Source organism: Culex quinquefasciatus, chromosome 3 (genome assembly GCF_015732765.1).
Source record: "Culex quinquefasciatus strain JHB chromosome 3, VPISU_Cqui_1.0_pri_paternal, whole genome shotgun sequence".
In the NCBI taxonomy this organism is placed as follows: Eukaryota; Metazoa; Arthropoda; class Insecta; order Diptera; family Culicidae; genus Culex; species Culex quinquefasciatus.
In genome coordinates this window covers 174039177-174063791 of record NC_051863.1, presented here as the reverse complement: position 1 = coordinate 174063791, position 24615 = coordinate 174039177, and the positions used below count along the sequence as shown (strand labels likewise).

The 24615-nt window shown below is 35.3% G+C and overlaps 1 protein-coding gene across 1 annotated transcript in view; it reads right to left on the bottom strand.

Moving 5' to 3' along the window:
- LOC6051546 overlaps nucleotides 1-24345 on the bottom strand; it is a 153925-nt gene extending 129580 nt beyond the window's left edge. Inside the window, exons 1-2 of the mRNA XM_038263771.1 lie at nucleotides 23640-24345; nucleotides 7182-7768 (exon numbers count right to left, since the gene is read on the bottom strand). The gene's annotated coding sequence lies outside the window, so the exon portion shown is untranslated. The remainder of the gene's footprint in view (nucleotides 1-7181; nucleotides 7769-23639) is intronic.
- Nucleotides 24346-24615: the final 270 nt, after the last annotated feature.

Below are 24615 nucleotides of genomic sequence, written 5' to 3'. Positions count from 1 at the left end.
CGCTGGTCCAGCGAATTTCTTCACTGGACCAGTGTTCTTTTACGCTGGATCAGCGTTTTCTATCGCTGACGTCCGGGTTTTTTTTCCGGCGGCAGCAGCTCGTACCAAAATCAACCAGTAGATTATTGTGCTGGTTTTGGGAAACAATTCGCTGGTCCAGCGGATTTTTTCACTGAACTGGTTTACGGATGGAACAATCGTCAGAAAAGATTTCGCAGTAAAGGAAGCAGAATTAAAAGAAAGTCCAGCCAGGTTGTACTTACTTGCCACAGCACAAACTGTTCCGCGGCCAAGGTCAAGTTCCTCGCCTACGATTCTTGCTGCCACCTGCGACAATTTGTGCACTCATCTATGCAGCAGTACAAATACATCTCCAGCTTCACTGCACCGTATTTTTCTGCTGCGAGAACTTTATGGAAACGTGCTTCTTTTCATTGAAAAGAACCATCACCTGTTGAGTATGTATTTGAATGCTGAACACTTGATGCAGAACTTTTTCATGCTTTTTTGTTTTAAAAAAACCCCTAAAGCAATTCGATTGCCACAAATCGCTTCCAAACGTGAACAATAACAAACATTTATGACGGCTGTCGGAAGGATGTGTATCAAACCAGCGAAAACTTTCGCTGGAAAAGAAACCGTTTCGGAAATAACAAACAAGCGAAACCAAGTTGCTGGATTTGATTTCGCGCAGCCACCTTTTTCAGCGAAAAATTTCGCTAGTTTAGAGAAAAATTTCGCTGATATCAGCAAAACCAACCCAACAAAATTCGGTCGCTGATTTGGCGATCGATCCCCTTTCCGTGAACTAACGAATGAACTCATTTGTTATGATGGTGTGAGTTGGTACCATTATTCTATCGATTTTGGCACTGAGCCCTCAATAAATTTTGAGAGAACGATTATCTCGATTCTGAATTTTGGGTGTGGTGTGTCCCCACGCTTCTTCCTCCCCTGTCGATTCAGAATTGTGTTGTTGTTCGAACACTCAGTGCTCAAACTCAACCCAATTACAAGTCATCTCGGCGATACGGCTTTACGCAGTAGGCCTGGCCGCTTTAACGCTTGTGATGTTTCAATGCATTTTCAATGCAAGGCGCACTACAAATGTTAATAAATGACAAGAAGAGTGCTAGGCGTCATCTAACCTAAGGCACTCTCCAGGATCCCTTCGAAAGATTGGCTGCGCTAGGGTCTGATTAGATTAGATTAGATTAGATAACATTTTTTTCCAAAATCCGTAGTATTGATTTTCGAGATTTTTAATATGTTTAGGGAACAAAACCCCGCAACTTTTGTGCCATAAATAAGTATGGTCAAAAATTCTTCCACCGAGCTATGAATTTAAAAAAAATGTATTTTTTTGATTTGTTTTTATTTTCATAGAAAGTTTTTTTTCATTTTTTTTATGTTAAATAATGAAATATGAAAATTTAAGTTTTCTAAGTATCACAAAAAAACCCACAATTTTCCGATCTTTCAAACAACATTTTCATTTTTTTTAAATCATGACTAACATTTCAAAAGGGCGTAATTTCATACTTTCGGTAGCTATATCTTGAAAACGAGGCCATTTATTCAAAAATCTGTTAAGAGTGAGTTTTTCACCAATGTGAATCTGGTCGTATCGAGGTGCTTTCAACACCTGAAACTAACGTGACATTTTCCGATGATTCTGAATATGTCAAAATTGAGACCAAAAAGGGTGTTGGTCTACAGGGCAAAAGTTAACGTTGTGATTTTTGTTATGAGAAATTCTCTGAAATTTCGGTCATTCGATTTTTTTTTTGTATTTTCTAATCCGGCTGAAACTTTTTTGGTGCCTTCGGTATGCCCAAAGAAGCCATTTTGCATCATTAGTTTGTCCATATAATTTTCCATACAAATTTGGCAGTTGTCCATACAAAAATGATAGGTGAAAATTCAAAAATCTGTATCTTTTGAAGGAATTTTTTGATCGATTTGGTGTCTTCGGCAATATGGAACTACACTGCAAAAAAATGATACACGGTAAAAAAAATTGGTGATTTTTAATTTAACTTTTTGTTACTAAAACTTGATTTGCAAAAAAAACTATTTCTTTTTTTTTTTTTTGATATGTTTTAGAGGACATAAAAAGTCAACTTTTCGGAAATTTCCAGAATGGGCAAAAAATCTTTGACCGAGTTATAATTTTTTGAATCAATACAGATTTTTTTCAAAAAATCGAATATTGGTCGCAAAAATTTTTCAACTTCATTTTTCGATGTTAAATCGAATTTGCAACCAAAAAAGTACTTTGGTGAATTTTTGAAAAAGTGCACCATTTTCAAGTTATAACCCTTTTTAGGTAACTTTTTTGAAAATAGTCGCAGTTTTTTCATTTTTTTTAGTGCCCATGTTTGCCCACCTTTGAAAAAAATATTTTTGAAAAGCTGAGAAAATCCTCTATATTTTGCTATTTTGAACTTTGTTGATACGACCCTTAGTTGCTGAGATATTGCCATGCAAAGGTTAAAAACAGGAAAATTGATGTTTTCTAAGTCTTACCCAAGCAACCCACCATTTTCTAATGTCGATATCGCAGCAACTATAAATCCGATTTAAAATGTTAAAACATGAAACATTCGTACATTCGTTTTTAAACCTTTGCATGGTAATATCTAAGCAACTAAGGGTCGTATCAACAAAGTTCAATAAAGCAAAATATAGAGAATTTTCTCAGCTTTTCAAAATTATTATTTTCAAAGGTGGGCAAACATGGGCACTAATTTAAAAAAATGAAAAACTGCGACTATTTTCAAAAAAAAAAAAATACCTAAGAATGGTTATAACTTGAAAACGGTGCACTTCATCAAAAATTCACTAAAGTACTTTTTGATTGCAAATTTGAAAAAATCTGTATTGATTCAAAAAATCATAACTCGGTCAAAGATTTTTTGCACAACCTGAAAATTTCGGAAAAGTTGTCCTCTAAAACATATCAAAAAATAAAAATAAATAAAAATAGTGTTTTTTTGCAAATCAAGTTTTTGTGACGAAAAGTTAAATAAAAAATCACAAATTTTTTTTTACCGTGTATCATTTTTTTTCAGTGTAGTCCATATCCATACCTACAACTTTGCCGAAGACACCAAATCGATCAAAAAATTAGCACAACAGTGATAATGTTATGAGAAAATTTTTTGTGATGCATTTTGTTTTATTTTTTAATAGATTAAGCTTCAAAATAGAATTTCAGTTTATGTTCGAAGAAAATCGGTTATCAATATAATGAAATGGAGAATATGTGACCCCTTTTTTAGAGCACATACTGATAAGGCCTTTGCAATTATTAATATTTCCAAATTTCTGTCCCTTGACTCTACCCAAAGTCAAGGGAGTCCATGTCCATCACTCAATTAAAAATTGTTTTGTAAAATGCATTATACACCAGTACAGTTGTGTTGCAACCTTTTGTTGAAAAACAAACTAAGTTTCGACTGTAAAAACATTTGCGAGAATTTTTTTAAGGTGCTGCTCATTTGAATTCCAAAGAAAAAAAATAATTTTGAAACATGCTTCATGTTTAAAAGAATGAACTGCTGAGTTGTTTTACGTAAAACCATAATGATAAAAAGACTACACACTAAGAATTTGTTTACCGAATTTTCAACTGCTGAAACATTACTGTTCATCGTACAACCGAAATTTGGAAAAAAATGTGTTCATTTTGACAGATGGTTTAACGATGTAAACTTTACCAATATTGCGCATATTCCCAAAAAGGACACGCGGCATACCAGCCTCGAAACGACGCGCCGCACATTCGGCAAATGCGCGCTGTCAAATTCCATACTGTGCGTTTTGTTTTTGTTGATCTTCGGGAGCGTTCTTTTATTACGTAACGCAGTAGGGGGGGTCGGAGGCCGTGTTACGCTCCATACAAAAATTTTAAAATTTGTATGAAAATTTTGTTACGAGGGGGGGGGAGGGGGTCCAAAAATCCATTTTTTTGCGTTACGTAATAAAAGAACGCTCCCTTCTTCTTCGAATTGCATGGCATTGTTGCCGGTAATGTTTTTATTGCACCAAAAGGGCAGAAAATCGCTGGCAACAGTGTCTGCGGCACATTCTGAAATGCCGCGCGGCGTGTACCTTCAAGAGAAACGGACAATATTTCAACTACCGAATTCGGTTAAAGAATCTAAGTATAAAAACGACAAAACATCCAGAATGTAAACAAAAACTGTACAATTAGAGTCATTTTTTTTATTGGTGAAAAATCTGGCCAAAATTTTTCGTAAGAATTAGTTTCAAAATCAAAAAATTGCTCTTACAGGTAAATACAGAGTGGAACCATTCTAAGAAACATTTCATTTATCCCCAATAAATGTAGAGTTGTGTAATTCAAACCAAGTTTTCTCAAAACAAACCACTGTTTAAAGACCTCACGTCAACGCCAGCCAAGCATCGCCCCAAAACGGAACCGTTTATCCGATAAGCCAACATGACCGCACTTAAATTGGTCATATTTACCATCACTCAGAGTCCAGAGAGACAGCTCCTGCCGAGTGCGACACGGCCGACGTCGCTTCCCTCCTATCTGATAGCGCACCTTCCCAGTCGCGTCATTCGTACCTACGAAATGTGTTTTTTATATCTTTTTTCCCAGAGACCCCAGACTTTAAGCGTTTGTATACAAATTTTTACTTTCACTTCTGGGCGACGACGATGACGTTCGTCACCTCCGTTGAAGTCTCTCGCGTGCGTTCAACACGCTGACATTCCGGAGTGAGACTTTGACTGGACATTCTATTGCTGGAGGACGCAGTCAACTCTGGGGATGATTAATTGTGCCTGTCAGAGGCCGGAAAATAACTTCAAGGTGCAACGAAGGGCTCAGCTTAGCTTGCGGCCCAAACCGCACAGGGTCAAGTTCGGAAGCTCGGAAAAGTGAATGCGCGATCGGAATCTACAGCATCAACAACTCAAAGAGACGCAGATATTCATCGTGAATGTGATCTCCGCGCCGAGCTTCAACGCCTTCACCTTGGACTTAACTGCTTGAGTGTTCTACTTTTTTTTCGGTCTGCGCCGTCAAACGGTCACATGGAGACGGGGTTTGGAAATTAGTCAAACAAACAAAATTTCACGGACCTGGCCAAACCAGTTCTCGTGCCAAAAAGTCGCGAAGCGAATGAAAGTTTTGCGTGTTAGAGAGAGAGAGCTAAACTGAAGGGGGGAAAAGGTGACAAAAGTAACGGAACTTTAAAATTGTGTACGCAATGGGTGCTGGTTGAAGAATGGTCCAGAACCCTTTTTTGGATTTTTTGCGAGGGATGCTGAAGCCGAGTTCGAGAGGAATAGGCTTATTAAAATTCATAAAACTGGTTTTGCTAGAGAAGTTAGAATTGCTACTTCAAAAGTTGACCCAAATAACCATGTTTGAGTGGATTAGTTTTTAGTTTTTAGTTTTTAGTTTTTAGTTTTTAGTTTTTAGTTTTTAGTTTTTAGTTTTTAGTTTTTAGTTTTTAGTTTTTAGTTTTTAGTTTTTAGTTTTTAGTTTTTAGTTTTTAGTTTTTAGTTTTTAGTTTTTAGTTTTAGTTTTTAGTTTTTAGTTTTTAGTTTTTAGTTTTTAGTTTTTAGTTTTTAGTTTTTAGTTTTTAGTTTTTAGTTTTTAGTTTTTAGTTTTAGTTTTTAGTTTTTAGTTTTTAGTTTTTAGTTTTTAGTTTTTAGTTTTTAGTTTTTAGTTTTTAGTTTTTAGTTTTTAGTTTTTAGTTTTTAGTTTTTAGTTTTTAGTTTTTAGTTTTTAGTTTTTAGTTTTTAGTTTTTAGTTTTTAGTTTTTAGTTTTAGTTTTTAGTTTTTAGTTTTTAGTTTTTAGTTTTTAGTTTTTAGTTTTTAGTTTTTAGTTTTTAGTTTTTAGTTTTTAGTTTTTAGTTTTTAGTTTTTAGTTTTTAGTTTTAGTTTTTAGTTTTTAGTTTTTAGTTTTTAGTTTTTAGTTTTTAGTTTTTAGTTTTTAGTTTTTAGTTTTTAGTTTTAGTTTTTAGTTTTAGTTTTTAGTTTTTAGTTTTTAGTTTTTAGTTTTTAGTTTTTAGTTTTTAGTTTTTAGTTTTTAGTTTTTAGTTTTTAGTTTTTAGTTTTTAGTTTTTAGTTTTTAGTTTTTAGTTTTTAGTTTTTAGTTTTTAGTTTTTAGTTTTTAGTTTTTAGTTTTTAGTTTTTAGTTTTTAGTTTTTAGTTTTTAGTTTTTAGTTTTTAGTTTTTAGTTTTTAGTTTTTAGTAATTGGTTAGCTTTTCCCTTTTTGATGAATTTTTCGCGTCCAAAAATTGGGGTAATATCTCAATACCATGAATTTTTAGACCAATTTATTTCCCAAATTGCTGCTCTGGTAGTTTTAATCAAGTTAAAAATTCACCACTCATCGTAATTCACAATAATTTGAAAATTGATCTCACGAAGGAACATAATCCACTAAACTTCGAGACCACACTCGAGCCGCCCGGCATGCATGCGCTTAAATTCCGCCATGATCATGCACAAAAACCCGGACTCTAGTCTATTGAACGAAAGCAAAAGTGTTCACGCTAAAGTTCGATCACCACCGAAAAAAAAACTCAATTTTTTAGTACAACACGATCACCTCAATGACGCACGGCTTTTTTTCGATCATGCCTAGCCGGACCGGTCAGTTCACAACAAACTACTGTGGACGGAAGGTGTTGGTTCTTGTTTTGATTTCATCAACACTTCACAATGAAGCAACACACTGCGCATGCCAAAGCCGCGAATGAAGGCTGAACTCAGCATGTTTCAAAGACCAATCAATTGGCCGTCAACGAGCTTGAGAAGGTGGAGCTTTTCTCAAAGCTCATTTTACAACACGAAAAAAGAACACGACTTGCGGTACAAAATCTTCGCGCAAGGCTGTGTCATTGAAGCCCTGCTCACTTGAGCAATTAAAAGATGCACTTACTTAGAAGTGAGAAGCCTAAGCGCAGACGAGTACCTTCCACATTTTAGTGCTACAACTTCCCCCAAGTGGACAAAGGTCAACGAGTCCGCGAACGTTTTGTGAAATCGCTCAGACAAACAAGCAAATTTCGGCTGAATCCGAAACTCGCACAGCCCGCGCGATAATTGGCAAATGACCCACTGTCGAGCAGGCCGAAAACGTCCAATTAACCTGGGTCAATTTAGGAATTAACGTGAGCAAACACTTACCTCATCTTGAAGCGAGCAGCAATGCAAACAGACAGCGCAAATCTCTTTCTCAAATCCGCTGAACGAGGTTAATCCAATTCCAGACGATGCTTCGCTACCGTGCGGAACTCCGGAAGAAACCGGTTTGCACGAAATTCAAATCACGTAGTTCACGGAAAGGACCACTCCTCGTTGGGCACAAATCTTTTGTCTCACTAACAAACAAGCGACGAACCTTCGTTTTTTCGACAACACACAAAAATCTGCGATCTCACTCACAATTGCTCAACTTCTTGTAATAACTGTATAATATTTTTCTTCTTGTTGTCTTCGCACTCGTCGTTTACGGATCTTCAAGATTTTCACCTTTGCACAGCAATTCACACCTACGCGGATATCGGCGGTCGCCCAAACGGACACGTCGCTTTAGTACCACTTTTTTTCTCGCTTTAATGGCCAGGGCTTTTAGGAACGGTGACCACTCTTAAATATGAGACTGGAATTTGCTTAAACAGGCTGCCGGAATGGGATGAACACTATGGCAGTTTTGGAAAGTGACGGCTGATGATCATGACCTTGAATGCACTGCACAAGGAAGTCTTGAACGTCTGAAAGTAAATAAAAACACAAAACCTTAAATTATATTACTTTTCTGTGAAATAGTTTTAAACGGTTATGAAATTCATGAAACAAGAACCCATTTCGCATCATTGGCTTAGGCATTTTAAAAAAATCAGAAAAAATATGCGTAAAAACATTTGTTTTTTTATAAAGAAGAACAGTTTCATTTCCCAAAGTTGTAATAATGTGGAGAAAGAATTTCTTTGAAAATATTAAAAACATACCTACTCTTAAAAGCATGAGCATGAGAGACCACCCATGGTTGTCCTTCTCCGTTGCTGAACAGGACCATAATATCCCATCAGCACAACCGGTCACACGCTTCAACGATCAAATGATGTTTCCCTTATCAATAGCATGCATGAATGCGCTGAAAAGATAAAACATCACGATCATCAAAACTAGAGCCGGTGCGAATAGGAAACAGTCGTTGGCCACCAACGGCGCCCGCCATGTCAGTTTGTAGATCTCGAGGGAATGGGACGGGAATGTTAGTTAGCACAGGTTGCTACCAAGGGTGGGTTCTATACGATATCCACACCCCCGCGTGTGCCGGAAAACTACTTCTACTTGGGATTTTGTTAGTGGGTAAGGGTAATGGCCAGGATTCAACATAGAGGATGATGATGCGACCCAATAATTAATAAATTTTGTTTAATGGTGTGATGTATTATGCATTCTCAAGGCAAACAGTCGGAGTATGCGGATGAGACTATTCCCGGTTATTTGGTGTTGAGTTTAGCATAAATGATTTAATCTTAGACAGCCGGCTGTGGAAAGATAAAACCAACTAAAATGCGAAACCACAATCGGGGGGACAACAAAGACGGAAACGGCTACGAAAATCCTGCGTGAGGACCGCGTCGCGCACCGTTCAAATTCTCCAACGCAACTGTCAAACATCCCGAAACCGCCCGGATCGAAATACACGCACAATCGGGGGGACAACAAAGACGGAAACGGCAACGAAAATCCTGCGTGAGGACCGCGACGCGCACCGTTCAAATTCTCCAACTCAACTCATTAAAAACATACCTACTCTTAAAACAAACAAAACTGGTGAACAAAAAAGGCAAAACTGATATATGAAAAATAAGAAAGATTCCACATAAGTTTAATTTTTTGGCAATCAAAAACAAACCAATAGTTTTCGAGATATCTTCAGTGGAAAATTATAGCCTAATTAGGTGACACTTAGTTGAACTCATTTTCATCAATTCGAATTCTGTGTAAGGCTGTATCAAGCAATTCCAGCTCAAATTCCCAAATTTAAATTATTATTTTTCCCAAATAACCAATTTAATCACCTTGCTTTTGCGTCTAAGACAGCTAAAATCGGATGAAATGGCGAGGAGTTATGATTCTTCGAAAAAAAAAAATGGTTTTTGCGAAAATCGACGAAAATTACAATTTTTCAGACCACCCTAACACGGCGTAGGTCACCCTAATGGCCAAACAAAAAAAATACGGGTCTGATTATTTCGGCCAGGAAACATAGCTGAAAATAGGACAGTTTTTTCAGTGTGTCGAAGTAGCTGTTCATTCAAAATTTTTAATATTAAAGCCGCTGTATCTTTAAAAGAATTGGACTTAGGACAATGATCAGTATGGAAACATTTATATAATTGTCTGTAGAATCGATTCCCACTATTGGTTTTAGATATTTTTTTTAGGTTTAGACCAATTTTATTAATAAACAGTTTAAGTAAATATTTGTAGTATTTTATTAGGAGAGACATCATCCTGCATTTTTTGTGAGTAATTTTGCAACATCTTAGGCTCTACAAATTTGAGCGAAAGAAAAACTTGAAATACCCTTCAAATTTAACTTTTCAATTAAAATTTTCATTTTTTTAGTAACTTTTTTTTTAAACCAAAAAATCTCATAGAAGTGGAGTGTATTTTTCTTTTGGTGTATATTTTTCAGAGATCACGTCCAATTTCCTGCAAGTTTGTTTTTGAGCACTTTTTGATACGATGCAACGGCTTCGAGATACAGCAATTTAAAAATAATACAAAAAGATTTGGATAACATACGCTCTTTTCAAATGTAATTTTCGAGGGCAACTGGCTCCACAAAAATGACTTATATAAGCCTAGGATAACATTTCTACAAAGTTTAATTCAAATCGGATGGGGTCGGGTACAAAAGTACCAGAAAATATCCAGATTTGAGTTGGAATCGCAGAAGCTAACCATCCATTTATCATAGTCTCTAAAAGAAAAAATTAGGAAGTTTTCTCAGCTTTTCCAAAATATTTGATTGAATTGTGACTTTCCATTAAAAAGTATTGTGTAAAATATCTTAAAATTACAACCTGAGAATGACTGTAACTCCAAAACGTACACTTTTGCATACATAACAAAAATTTGGTAAAGTACCATTTAATTGTTAATTTGATTTAGCCTTTGCATTTTGTTGACCACAGTTTTGATATTTTTCAAAAATCTTTTTTTTTTAAATCATTCCTTTGGTACCAAATTTTGGTGGGTAATACCGCTATTTTTTAGGAGCAGCTCATTTTCGTTCACTTATTAAAAAGAGCGGCTCTTTTGAACGGCTCTTTTGCTCTTTTTCAAAAAATTGATGAAAAGAATATTTTTTATGTTTTCCTATTGGACTTAAATTAAGAAATAAATCTGCCAACTCTTTTCTACATTCTGATTTTATCGATTAAGTCTATAAATGCCAAAGTTCATTCGAGCAAGAGGTTTTTTTTTTGATTTCGTGGGCCATTGTATATTTTTGCGAAAAATGTTCAAGCTTAGCAATTTCAAATGCTCTAATTAGTATTCGGGTAATACTTTTGGAATTTCAATGGAAACTGAACAAATGCGTTTGAAAAATATTGGCATCAATGCTAATATGACGATTTAGCTCTCAAATTGTCGGGAAATAGCCACTTTTTAACCAGCCCAGTACACAATGGGACAATTTTGGGAATATTTTTTATAAGCGTTGAAATATATGAAATTGCAGTTAAAAATATCAAAAACAAATTTATTATTACAATTTGTTGGAAATTCAATGAATCATATTTATCAACATAAACATAGACACAAGTTTAAACATCATTTCATCTTGGAATGGTTCTTTCCAACAAAATAAATAAATAAATAAATAAACAGGTAATTTTGTTAAGTGTATAACAATCCCAGATTTCCATTTATTTACCTAATCATTTTGTTTGAATAGTCGCAAAATTAAAACAGATTTCTATTGACAATTTTTGTAAAAAAGCGACATGAATCATTAATATTTCAAAATATCTTTAAAAAGTAGCTTACAAAATTATTTTTTTTTAATGCACAATATCTCCCGTTTACCATCACCTCATTATCTTTACCTTTCCAAAATTTTCAATTATCTATTATTTTTGAAAATATCAATAATCTATCAAATAAAACAAGATTTTAAAATTTCAGTTTCAAAATAATCACAGAAATTTTAAGAACAAGTTTTGGCATGGAATCGATTAGCAGCCACATTAAAACCGATGATTTTTTGTTAGAACCCAAATTTACGCTAATGTGTTTTTAACGGCTGACTGTTGTGCTGGTAAATTATCGAGTATTATATATTTAGCTTCCAGTTACATTTCAAACACTGAGTAGGTAGTGGCAATGTTTCGAGCTTTACTTTCATCAAGTATTTTCTTGCTGGTTTGGTGTCAAATGGTTCCAAACGTAATTCGTCAAGTTGGACATTCAAACCCGTAATTGATCGCTTTTCTTTTCCAAAACAGCCATCGAACAGAATCGACGTGCAATCGTTTAGGCAGGATCCTGCGTGCGACACCAGTTTCATCGATTTTAGCGGGCTGAGAATTGTGGAATTAGCCGACAAACGAAAACAACTTTCCGGAAGCTTTCACTTGCAACAGAATATTGACGGAGAGAACTTTTCCGTTGAATCAATTTTGGTTAGGGTCGAAGAAGATGATGATGATAGTTTCATAAGTTCTCACTACGTCCGTCTGTGTACAGATGCTTTAATTTTTGATTGGCACATGACAAACGTTGAACCACGAGTCTCCGGATGTCCCCTGCCGAATGGAACTTACGTCGTATCTGATTTTAATTTGAAGAATATAACACTTTTGTACTTGCCCAGGAAAAAGTTCTACGTTAAAGTAGATCTATATCGCAATCGGTACCGGATTTGCAATGCCACAATAGATTTCAACATTATAAATGGAGACTAATTTTGTTATTAAGAGTTATGACTTTTATTGCAGAAATAAAAACCGTGTGAAAAAAAAACTGTTATGTTCTGATTTTTTTCAAATAAAAAAAAATAAATAATATTCACAGTCAACACACTTGGCAACTCTCCACCTTTGAAAACCAACTATCCGTCGACAGTTTCTTGCATGCGTTTTCAATTAGCAATTTTATGACTGTAAAAAAACGCTAGCATCACTAGTTTTTTGCGGAGAAATTTTCACCAACCCACCAACAACAATCACAAAGACGGTGACGCCACCGTCTGTTTACGGAAATTTATTACATCTCTGAACGGCAACTAAGCTGGAGAGACCTTGCCTCAACAACAGTGACAATAATGCGATGCGCGAAAAATCATTTCTCTTTCCCCAAAACTGCAACACAGCGAAAAGAGCCCCGAGCTGAGACTGTGTAAGTTGCAGGCAACACGTGAGAAAATCATCCCCAACTTTTCCACCCCCTCACTTCGTCCACCTTTTTTCCCACTTTGTCTGGCACTCTAGAAATTCGAACAAGCTTTCGAGCTAGAGAGTGAGGAAATATACACAACATTTGTAGCAAGCAACAAGCTTCCTTCTATTTTGAACTTAGTTTACATACTGGGTTTAAAGTCATAAAAAATCATGCTTTAACTTATCTTAAATTGATTTTTTAGTAAGTCTTTTATTTATTTGCTCAAATTGTGTGTCACAGTGTTAAACCGCCTTCAACTGTAAATCAACAGATCTACCACGGGATTCCAGTTTTCCCGCTTTCCATGCGAAGGTCACACAATCAGCGGGAAGTGGTTCCCTTGCCTTTCTTGGGTGGCAAATGACCGGTTTTTCGGGGGGAAACCAATAGCTTATCTCACGGAAGAAATTTCACTCAAACGTGCAATATTGGCATTGCTTGGTGCAAAAGCGTGCGTGGCAAACAAGTATCTCAATTGACTTTCAAAGGTTTATTTCCAGTCATTAACCCTCGATTAATTAAATAACGCGTTAAAATCTACACCTACCAAATTATGTTCTTAAAACAGTTTAATTTATTTATTTTGGAATTTTTGATGGTGTACAATACCCATACACAGGGGTATACCCTGTTCGTGGACTCGCTCTTAAAAAAACAAAAAAGTTAAAATGAGATATTCTATTGAAAGTCACATTTAGTAAAAAATAAAACACAGATGAATAAATAAAAAAAGCAAACTTAACAAAAATAAAAAGTAACTCCCAAAAAAAAAAGTTTGTCGAAGAATAAATATAAAAATATAAATTTCTTTCAACATTTGAATAAAACGATATATTAGAAATTGCGTTTTACACCAGTTTGATCGTTTTGCATTTATAAATTTAAAAGGTTCACTCAAAAAAATATAGTTTTTCAACAATTTACTAAAATTCAAAAAACTCAAACATGGTAAAAAAGATTCTAAACGCAGAGGAGATTTTGAATATATTTGGAGAAAAATTTCCCTTGATATTTTGGGCCGATTTTTAAGGTAACTTCGTTCAATCAGCAAAGTCTAAAACGTAAAATTTAGAAAAATTGCTAAGCTTTTCGGAACTTCTTTCTGCAAGGATGCTTTCCCTTCATGAAATATTTCGAAATTGTAAAAAAAATAACATTTTTGGATATAAATTTAAAAACACCTTTAACTTTCAAACCACATTTTGCAGTAAAAAAAAACGAAAAATTTTATATACGTTTTTTGAAAATAAGACTTGTGTGGTAACAAGAAGAAGAAATAAACACATCGTATTTTACCTCATTCTACAAAATCTAATCATAATTAACAATATTGCTGAAGACGCCATATCGATCATAAAATTGCTACCCAAGATACAATTATTTTGATTTTCACATGTCCATTTTATGTGATAAACTCGTAAAATTTGAAGGAGACTTGTATGTAAAAGCTAATTATGCAATTTGGCTTTTTTTTCAACATAGGGGAATGCATGGAAAAAGTTTCATTTTCAAATTAAAAATATCAAAAAATTTGTAAAATTCTAAAAGATTACTCTGAAGGCTCAACAAAAATTTAAGAAAAATTAGAATAAAGAAAAGCAAAAACACGAAGCTAAACATTTTTTAAACTTTGATTGGTGAACATCAAAAAAATATTGTGTTTTGGAATAGGGATGATCTCAGCTATCGATTGCACTTCTAATCACATAAAAATGTTCACAAAAAACGTATTTTCCTGTATTTTGAAAATGCATTGTTTCTCGAAAAAATACACTTCGAATGTAACATTTTTTTAAATACAATAAAATTTAACAAAACTACATATTCAAAAAAAATACTAAAATTTTTAGTTTTTTACAATTTTGGTATCAAATGATCGAATTTTTTTATACATTTCGAATAATAGTAGTTTATGCAACAAGTTGCAAAAAGAGGATTTTTTCAGCCCGAGTCGTACATTTATCCAACGAGGTTCACCGAGTTGGATAAATACGAAGAGTGCTGAAAAAATCAAGTTTTGCAACGAGTTGCATACAACATTTTTTGCAATTCCAAAAAACACATACTGAGTGAAATTTTATGTAAAATTTTCATGTATTTTGTCAATAAATCGTTTAAATCAAAAAAATGTTGAAAAGTGTTACTTTTCGAAACAAGTGCTGAAAAGTTCAACTTTTCAGCACCCATTTCAGTGCTGAAAAGTAGAACTTTTCAGCATTTATTTTGAAAAGTGTTGCTATTCGATTCTGTTATTTTTGGTACAGAAAAGTAGGCTATTATGTCATTCAAGAATGACAGGAAAAGTAAGTAGTTTCACGACGGAATTGCAAAAAGTATATTTTTTTTAAATTCTCAAAATTTCACAAAACTACAAATTTTCGAAAAACAACAACACTAAAAATTTGAGCTTTTTTAACATGGATACTAAACGATCGGGATTTTCTATACATTTCAAAAGTTGTAACACATTTTTTGAAAATACTCAAACTTTCACAAAACTACGTATTTTCGAACAAATGCTCGGTATTTCAGTTTTTCATAATATGGGTATCAAATTATCGAGATATTTTAATAAATTTCAAAAGATAATAATTAATTTTTGAAAATACTTAAATTTTTAACAAAACTACGTATTTTCTAAAACTTACTAAAAATTTCAAAGTTTCAAAATTAATCACATTTGAAAAGTTTGAAAAAAAATCCGTTACCAAAACTGAAATTTTGAGTATTTTTTTTCGAAAATACGTAGTTTCATGAAAATGCTGAGCATTAAAAAAATGTACATTCCAAATGTATGAAAAAATCCCGATCATTTGTTACCCATATTGTGAAAAACATAAATTTTTTCGATAATACGTAGTTACGTGAAAATTTTTAGCATTTTCAAAAAAAATTGTATGACATTCAAAATGTATGCCAATGTAGAGCAAAAAATTGCATTTCCATAATACAGGAAAAAACGTATTTTTGTGAAATTTTTTATGTAATTATAATGACAATAGATAGCTGCCATCATCCCGATTCCAAAACACATTTTTTTTATGTTTACATGATTTTTCATTCGATTATAGCCAATGTCTCCCGTATAGCCAGAATCCCATAAGCTCTGTGTCTCAGTTATGTACGCCTCGGTTTTGCATCCTCCTTATGCGGTGCTAAACCGAGGCACGACTGTATCTGAAAAGTAACTTTCGTAGGTTTTTCACGTACAAATTTTGACTTTTGAGAAGGTCGGGTCTGATAGCAACAATCTAACCGTTAAATCTTGTACTTCTATTGAAACGAAACCAACAAATCAACGATGCTTTCTACAATTAATCAACCTGTAACATCAGAAGCTCAAATCGAGTCCACACAACCGTTGAGCTCGCTTTGCTTACTCATTCTAAAACTATGCCGCAAGTCCATCTCGCCAGCAATCTTTGCAACGCATGATTCGTACCGATTGACCATTTCCCTCCCTTTTTCTTTGCAGACAATCCGTTCCAGTGCAAAGCCTCAACAACAAAAAAAAGGCAGCATCGAAAAACAGGTTAAACCAACTTTGCATTCTTTCTTCTGGGTCCACTCAATCTCAGTGCCCAGCGTTCCGGGCAATCAGGGCTGCTGTGGGCCTCCCGGTATGACTCATCATACTCCGCGTGGTCCGACGGTCCAGAGCACTTTCTATAATAGCTTCATTTTACGACCTTGTTGTTGCTTTGGAATTTCTTGACGCCGCGCGTACGGAGTAGTTTCGATCTACGACCTGCTGCGGACAAATTGCGGGGAACTCTCGGCGGGTAATTAAACGGCCTGGCAGGTTTCCTCTGTTTGGATGGTGATAAGAGCAAAAAATGATCATTTTCGTTAAGTGTTTATCTAGATTTCGATTTAGTTCCAGGTGTTTCGTTACTGTAATTTATTCGTACGTGATCTACAAAAAAGCTAATTTAAATAACTGAACTCGCGATTTGAGGACGAATAACTGAAAAGAGAGACAGCAAACCGGATGATTAATCTTGTTTCAAATTTTGTCCCATTAGTACCAAATGACTCATTTCGGTTGACCATTCTGCGGATATTAGTTCGCTAAACGGATGCAGTCCAAATGGAGAGAAAGAAGTTGCATAATTGGCAAGGGGTTAAAGTTTCTGCAAGAAACCCAATCATATTTGGATATGGTCAAGTCACTGTGGTTAGGCTGATGGTGAGGGAACGTGACTAGGTCATCTGCGGTGAATGTTTGAAGGTTGGCGGAGCCGGAGTTGTGGCGTGAATCGATGATGATCGGTTTCAACTTCGAGTGAGTCATTCGCAGGATTAACCGGAGGGGCTAGATGAACGGTAGCCTTGGATGACTGAGGCAATTGACACATTCATTGCAGATGTAACTAAATAGCAATATTAACTAGTTTAACGTGTAAAGAAAACAAACACATTTGCATAACCCAACTTACTTAATACATTCGTACATCGTATGACCTGCCTGATTAACCTTAGATTTTCCCACACAAATCTCCACCCCCGGGGCGTTGCATTTCCTTGACATGTGACACACAGCCGTAGATCTGCAAGACAACAAAACTCCGGCGACAAACAAATGCGGCTTGGGTAAGATTTGACCTACCACCCAACGGCCTGCAAGCTAAATGCAGATATGCCACACAATGAAAAATGCAACTCTTCTCCAAATGACTGCATAGCTTAAAAGAGTCTTCTGATCAGCAAATCGTCGCAGTCGTGCTATCTTGCCGTTAATTTTGGGCCAGATTGAGTTTTGACCCTAGATCCCTAAAATTCAATTTCAATCCTGAGATATTTAATAGAAACAAAAAACTACGTGCATTGTTGTCACTTTTCTTATGGAGGAGTTTCAATCTTGTCTTGACACACCCTGAAAATTGCTGAAAGTGCGACAACTGGCAAATTTTCAGCTCAAAACGCGTTTGACACACGTGCAAGCCCGACTACCGTTAACATTTGTAATTATAATTTGGGCCTCTGGCAACCAAATTCAACCAAACTACGGGACAATGCACAGAATGGTCAGCAAAACAAAATGTGTTTGTTATTGTTTACATTATGGTGGTATAATTTTTTCAAGGTCATTTAAACGCGATTTTCTCGAAACGTCAAAAAGCGACGTGTGGTAAAATAGCACGATTATGTCGAAATGCTGAACTGCTGGACGCTGAAAATTTTCTGTCCACTCTTCAAATAAGATTCACCCACTGTACCCAAACAGATTTGTCCCGAGAAAACAAACAATCGTTTCGTCAGGCTCGCCAAGATAGACCAAGTCGGATTTGGACATGGACCAAGATATTGTGCGCCCCCCCCCCCCCCAATCGCTTTGTTTTCCCACGTACCGTTGTCAGACAACCAACAGGTCATGCCAAGAAGGTACATGGCCGCAACCGTAAGCTGCTATCAAAGGGTTTGCAGCGTCTTTTTCTTAGAACTTAGCAGATTTCCAAAGCAAAGCCTGTTGTTAGTTCTAAACAGCGACACACGTTCTACACACTTGGCTGGATTATGCTTATCAAAAAGGAGCATAATCACGCGGAACTAAGTCAGTCACCTGGTGAACAACACTCTGGACACAAGTCACAACATTCCAGCGCATTACGTGTCGTACTCGTTAATTAACTATCGTGTACTAAGGGCGCTTTTTAAAACAACTAGGGTGAATGTCCTGATATTGGGCTTAGCACTACACAATATTACAATTGCATCAACAAATGTGTAAATAATCCAGCGTAAAACAACTTTACAATGTAAGCTTTCTTCCGCAGACCCAACATAGGAACATCTACTCTACCACACTCCAAGAGGTCTCCCCATAACGACGAAGCTTCGCACTGTAAATAAGAGCACATGCAATTTTAATGAGCGATGATGACGGAGAAGGTGTTTGCGAAGAAGTAGTACCACCTTCTTGGAAAGGAGATTTCCAATGCACTTTCGATTAAGCGGTAATCGGCCACGTGCGTTACGTTCGGCGCTCGATTTGGACGACAGAAGTGATCAATCGGGTTTCTGGTGACGTTTTCAGTGGTGTCTTATCGGTTATCTCGAACCTTCATGTAAGACAGCGAACATATGTAAAACAAATTGATAGCATTCTGAGGAACAATCCGATTTGAGATTCGTTACACTCAAACGAGAGAAGTTCTATCGAAAATATCATTTAAATGTTTAAATTTGAGCCAAACAGCTCTCAACAAGAGCTCACGCACACACGTTAACTATGCGTGCGCTACGCGACGTTGCGTCACCAATACAACTATAGTTTGAGCGCGTCGCTATTGACAGCGGCTTGCTACGTTATCCCATAATTTGAAAGTAATCAACTGCAACGAAAGAAATTTCTTTGCAGCAGTGAATGACACTTTCTGTTATCATTCTTTTCACCTGATGAAATCGTTATCAGTGCCACCTACTTATCAATCGATACCGGTTTGAAAGGTAGCTCGATAAGCACGTGGAGGAATTCCACCAAAACCGATATTTTGATAACTCTACTCAAATAGTTTGTTTTTCCCAATAAGAAAAAAAGTAGAACAAACTTTTCCCCTTCCAACCGCGTACAAAAGTCGATACTAGAAGCCAACCCCCAACATAACGACGACGACGACGACGAAACCACAAAGGTAGGACAATTCGCTGACTTGGCAAGATAAAAAAAAGCATGAATAAAAACAGGCACAACCCGCTCTCAGGCTTGCCTCAAGGTCGATTGTTTGTTATTTTTTACTACAGTCAAACTCACACCAACCCGTAACAAACACATGTGCGCTGTGAAGTGGTTCAAGTCAGTCAATACTGCAAACAAGTCAGGCTGCGAATCTGAATAGTTTGCAGAGTTTAGCTGTTTCTTTTGTTGTTGTTGCTGCTGCATACACTTTATCGATATTGGGTCTTTGTTCCTCTCCCCTCCCGAAAGGGGTGGTGGTGGTGGGAACGCAGATGTCGAGTTGTCTGTGGTTGTTTTGCCAGCCAGGAATTTACTTCCCGGATTGAGCGCGCGCGTTCGTGTCTGGCAGTGATTGGAATTCAACCACGACCCGACGACTGTTGCTGATATTGGGAGCATTCCGGTTGGGGGAGGAGTTGCTACTGTTGTGGCAAGACGGTGTGCCATAAGGAAAATCATAAGGTAAATCAAATTTATATAATCAATTTCTTGCATTGAATTATGCCAACGCATTTAAAACACTCATAGCAATCTTCATCAATACGTGTGTTAAATCAGCAATTTAGAAGTCACTGGATCAATCCTCAATCTTTGTTGTTTGTTGACGCTTAACTTGAATTTTATTTTAAATGTTTAAAATAAATTTGAAAACATGTAAGATTCGACAAAAAAAATGTAAGATTGGCGAATATCAAAACTTTTTGCAGCACTGTGCATCGAAAATTCACCAAAATTTAAATGATTTTAATATAAAACTAGTTGCACTTAAATTTCCATTGAAATTTGGAAGTCTATTGGATTTTTTCCCCCAAAAATTTTCAAGCCGATTTTGACAAAACATTGAAAAATATTTGCATCAGCATAATTTGTCTTTGATTTAAAAAAAACTGACCATAGTGGATCAAGTTTCAGTATATTTTAGCAATATTACAATACGGATTATGATTGGTGATTATGATTAAGGCCAGCCATTGTTTTAAACTTCAAGCAAAACTTACGTAAACCTTGAGACGTTGCAATATATTTTAATTATCGATCCCTTTCTCTTATTGGTCCAGAAATAATTAAAAATCCTTGAAAAAATGCTGATTATTAGGGTGGCAATAAAAAAATCGACCTTAGGGATACACCCTGATTCGATTCCTTACACTGAAATAAAAAAAAAGTACCAAATATTCTAGGAATTTTGCCTCCTTTTTTTATTTTTTTTTAAGGACCCTCCATCACACCCCCACACCAAAAAGCTCATAATTGAGCCCCCTGGTAGTGGTCTCCTTAAATGCTCAGCTAACAAAAGTTAATGTAAAGGACGAAAGCAAACTAAATTTATGCTGAGAACATTGTTTTACAAAGAAATGCTAATATTGGTGGGCAATGAAGAATAACTACTGCTAATTAGGGACCTACATAGGGAAATGAAATGTTCTGGGATAAATTCTAAACACTCAAAGTCATTCAAATTTAAGGTTGAAAAACTTGTAGTATTTTTTTGGTGCTGGCACGTTTCTTGTACCGAACTAGCACAAACTTAACAAAAAATATCATTTTGATAAAAACAACAGTTTTACAATGTTTGTAAATGTTATTAATCTCATTTTTCTGCCCAAAATTATTTTAAATTGATTCTGACCTTGTTCTTGCATGGTCTTGTTGCTCGATTGGAACCCCGATTTGACAGTTTGATTGGAACCCTGAGAGTAACATTTCGCCTCTCCATATAGGCTCTCTACTGCTAATACTAAGGTGAAATCCCAGTGGAAAAAAGATTTCCTTTTAAGGGATCCACAAAACTTAAATAAATGAAAATAGCTCGACTAATACAAAGAAATATAACCTATTTTATGTATTCGGTGTTAAGCGTATTCTATTGGAACAGTTCGTGTAACTTATGTTTTAAATGCTGTTTTAATCTGATTTTGAAAATGAAGGTGCTAGTGGTTTGTTTCAAATCAAGGGGAAGTGTGTTGTATTTAGTAGGACCAATGAAAGATATGCGTCTTTGACCAAGGTTGGTTGAAGCTTGCTCACGTCGCAGGTGGTCATTTTGTCTAGTTGAATGAAAATGTGGTGAACTTGGTAAGGTTATGTTATGGTGCATTACAGGATTATTTAGAAGATTGTGCACAAATACTAATGTTTGGTAATCCCTTAGGTAATTCAAGGGAAGTATTGTATGAGATAATTCGGAATACAGTTGTAAAGTTGGGTTGGGTACAGTAACGGTTTGTAAAAAATTGTTTTGAGACAACGATTTTGGAGTGTACGAATTTTCTTTAATGAAGTACTGGAGGCATAGCCCCAAGTTGACACAAGGTGATTCAGTTGGGAATGAAAATACGCAAAATAAAATTATTTTTTTATTTTTCTAGTAGTATTTGATATATAACTTTTCATATAAATCATCTTTTCATGAGCTGTTTGTAGCAAACGTTTGGCATGAGTTTCTGAACAAAACTTAGTACTAGGTTTCTGTCAAACTTAAAATTGTTTATATGTTTCATCACAAAATGTGCATTTTGCCCACAAAATTTTCATACTCAAACTTCTTCTTTAAGTCGCTAATAACCCGTCACGGTTAACACCGATCGTTTTGCGGTCTTCGACAAACTTGTTTGACAGTGATCCGACACATGTAACGCCATATTTTGGGGGAATTTTTAAAATTTTAGCTTTTCCTCATTTATTGTAATTAGTTTGACTCAAAATTGGCACAGTTTCGTATTGTTATCCAAAGAGTCGAGTCAGGGGGTATTTCTTAAGATTTTCAAAAAAAAAAAAATAAAAAGTTTTTGACACCCTGCTAAAGATGGTCACCTGAAACAGATATTTTTCCGATTTTACATAATTTCTAATTAAAAATATTTTCATAATACTTCTTAATAGATACTAGATTGAATGGAATTGAAACCCAAAAACTCTGTTATGTACCGAAAAACGGGGTGACTTTGATAGGTTAGAGATTTTTCCGCAAAATGAAGAGTACAAATTAAGTACATACGGAATACAGAACTGTAATTAAGGAAATTTTTATGAAAAGCATTATTTTAATTTTCTCAAAGTGTCATGATTTTCTCAACGAACATGTTTTTGAATCGGAACACGGAATGTATTTTCGTATTCTTTGGAAAATTTTTCAAAAATTTCCAAATTTATGGGCATTTTCAGTTGAACAAATTCCATAACAAATGTGAAAACTTTTGATTCGTGATTCGAATTCTGTTTTAAATGTAATATAAATTGACAAATTTATAAAAAAACTAGTTTTAAAAAAGTCCAGTCCTTTTTAACAAGTTTACTTTAAAATTATATACCTTTTGTCAAAAAGCTTATAAACATAGTTAATTAAATATAAACATTGATTTTTTTTCTACAGACTAAATCAGTAACCTTAATGACGGCACATTTGACCTAAACATAAAGTAAGAACATGTTAAATCAGATTTTAACAAGAAAAACTATGGCTGTCAAAGTCGCCCCGGAATTCAAACTAAGAATTTTGAACGTAATATTTTTGTTTGATTCCTATTGAAAAAGCTTTTTTCAAAAATAGTGCATGGACTTTGTGTGGCCTACCCCAGTACATTTTTTTAAAATAATAATCTTGAAAATCAAAACTTACCAGTTGGAGAGTATTCCAAAAATTAATTGAAATCCTATCAATGTCACCCCGTTTTACGGTACTTTAACTAACTACTTGTATCATAATCATTCACTAAATGAAAAGTAAATTGAATTTTTATACCTATCAACCAAAACCACAGTTATGACATAACTTTTAACGGAGAAGATTATCTTTTAACAAAACAATACCACGTTTTTTTTATTTGCTATTTTAACAAAAAGTAGTATCAGCTTTTACACTTAGTTTAAACGTTTAATTCAATTGTTTGATTGATAGCACAAGATTTAAATGCCTGAATTAGAAATTTCCAAGCTATCATAGTGTGAATCCCCGCGCAGTCGGATTCTCTACATCACCACGACCACGACGCAAACATTTATCAGGCTACTGTTTGCAAACAAACAAGTGTCCAAAAACGGACATTGTATGTGGTAGCACTCACAATTACATCGAGGTATGTTGAATTTTATACCATGAGGTATGACTTTGTTAATACAGATTCAATTATTTAAGCTTTTCTTTTAACTAATAATTTATGTTTTTGTTAACCTGAATCATGCGAAAATAAAGATGAAAAAACTGTTAAAATAATTAAGCAAAATATACCTGAACCTATTAATATACTTTGCTGTAGATCAAACATCTGATTATGGTAGCTAACTCTGAAAAAGTTTTTCGAATGCCAAACGGTGATATTAACTTAGCAAATATTTAGTTGCCAAAATAAACTTAAAGCTAAAAAACACAATTAATTGGAAGCAAACTCCTTAATTTGACATTACAGAGAATTGAATTTGAGTTGTGGATCGGTATGAACAAAAAGGACTGTAAATTGAATTTAAATCCCTCAATATTAGGAAATAATTTACCGACTTACATTTTTTCAGAGTTCTGATCCGTCTTTTCAAGAATCCATTTAAGTTTATCACGAAAGTGGCCCGAAGAATGCAGCATCAATATCCAACCCGGGGTAACGGTGCACTCTGACATAAAATCATTCAAAACTTGCCGGAAGGCTCACACGCTGATTCACCAATTCCGTCTCACTCGATTCTTTTGAGGTCATTAACAAAAAAAATTCGACCACCACACTCACGCACATGGGACACTTTGCCACTCTGCTCTGCTCTCTTTCTCTTCCACTATCTTCTTTTTTCTCTGTTTCACTCAAAACATCAACGTGGGATAGGAGGAAAATTGACAAAATTGGTTGTAATCACCAGATTACCATTCATTGGGGGATGTTTATTTATGAATTATTCACGTTTATCGGGAGCGCGGGTTTTTCCTTTGTTTTCTTCTCTGAATTATTCCTTTTAGGACAGTTTTGCTCACAATCGATTAATCCAGTGGAATGAAGGAAAAAAACTGACTTTCATTAAGGTCCCAAAATTACGCAAGGCGGGACCTTTCACCTGGGCACCGCAAAATCAATATTTCACACGACTTCCGATGAAAGTTTCTTCCTCTACCTCGGCACCTCGAAATCACACACGCACACCACTGAGAAAATGTCAGGTGACAACGACGATATCGCGGAACCGACTTACAGCGCACGAAAGCACGACCGATCTGCTCAGCTTCGCGCACGAACCCAAACTGAGAGGCCCATCGACACAAAAGCTCTCGTCGCGGCACTTGGAGGTTGCGGAAAGAAGTGCCCAATGAAGTGAATCAAAACACACAGCCCGAGAGAAGAGCCGAAGTGTGCCGGCTTAGCGGGAAAGGGAAGTTGAGTTACTTAAGTTGGTTTAACCTTAAAAAATATTTTTATCTTAAATTTAAACTAATTCAAATGTTTGAAAATTTTCCTAAAATTATTATTTAATTTCAACAGATTCCTAAATTTCATA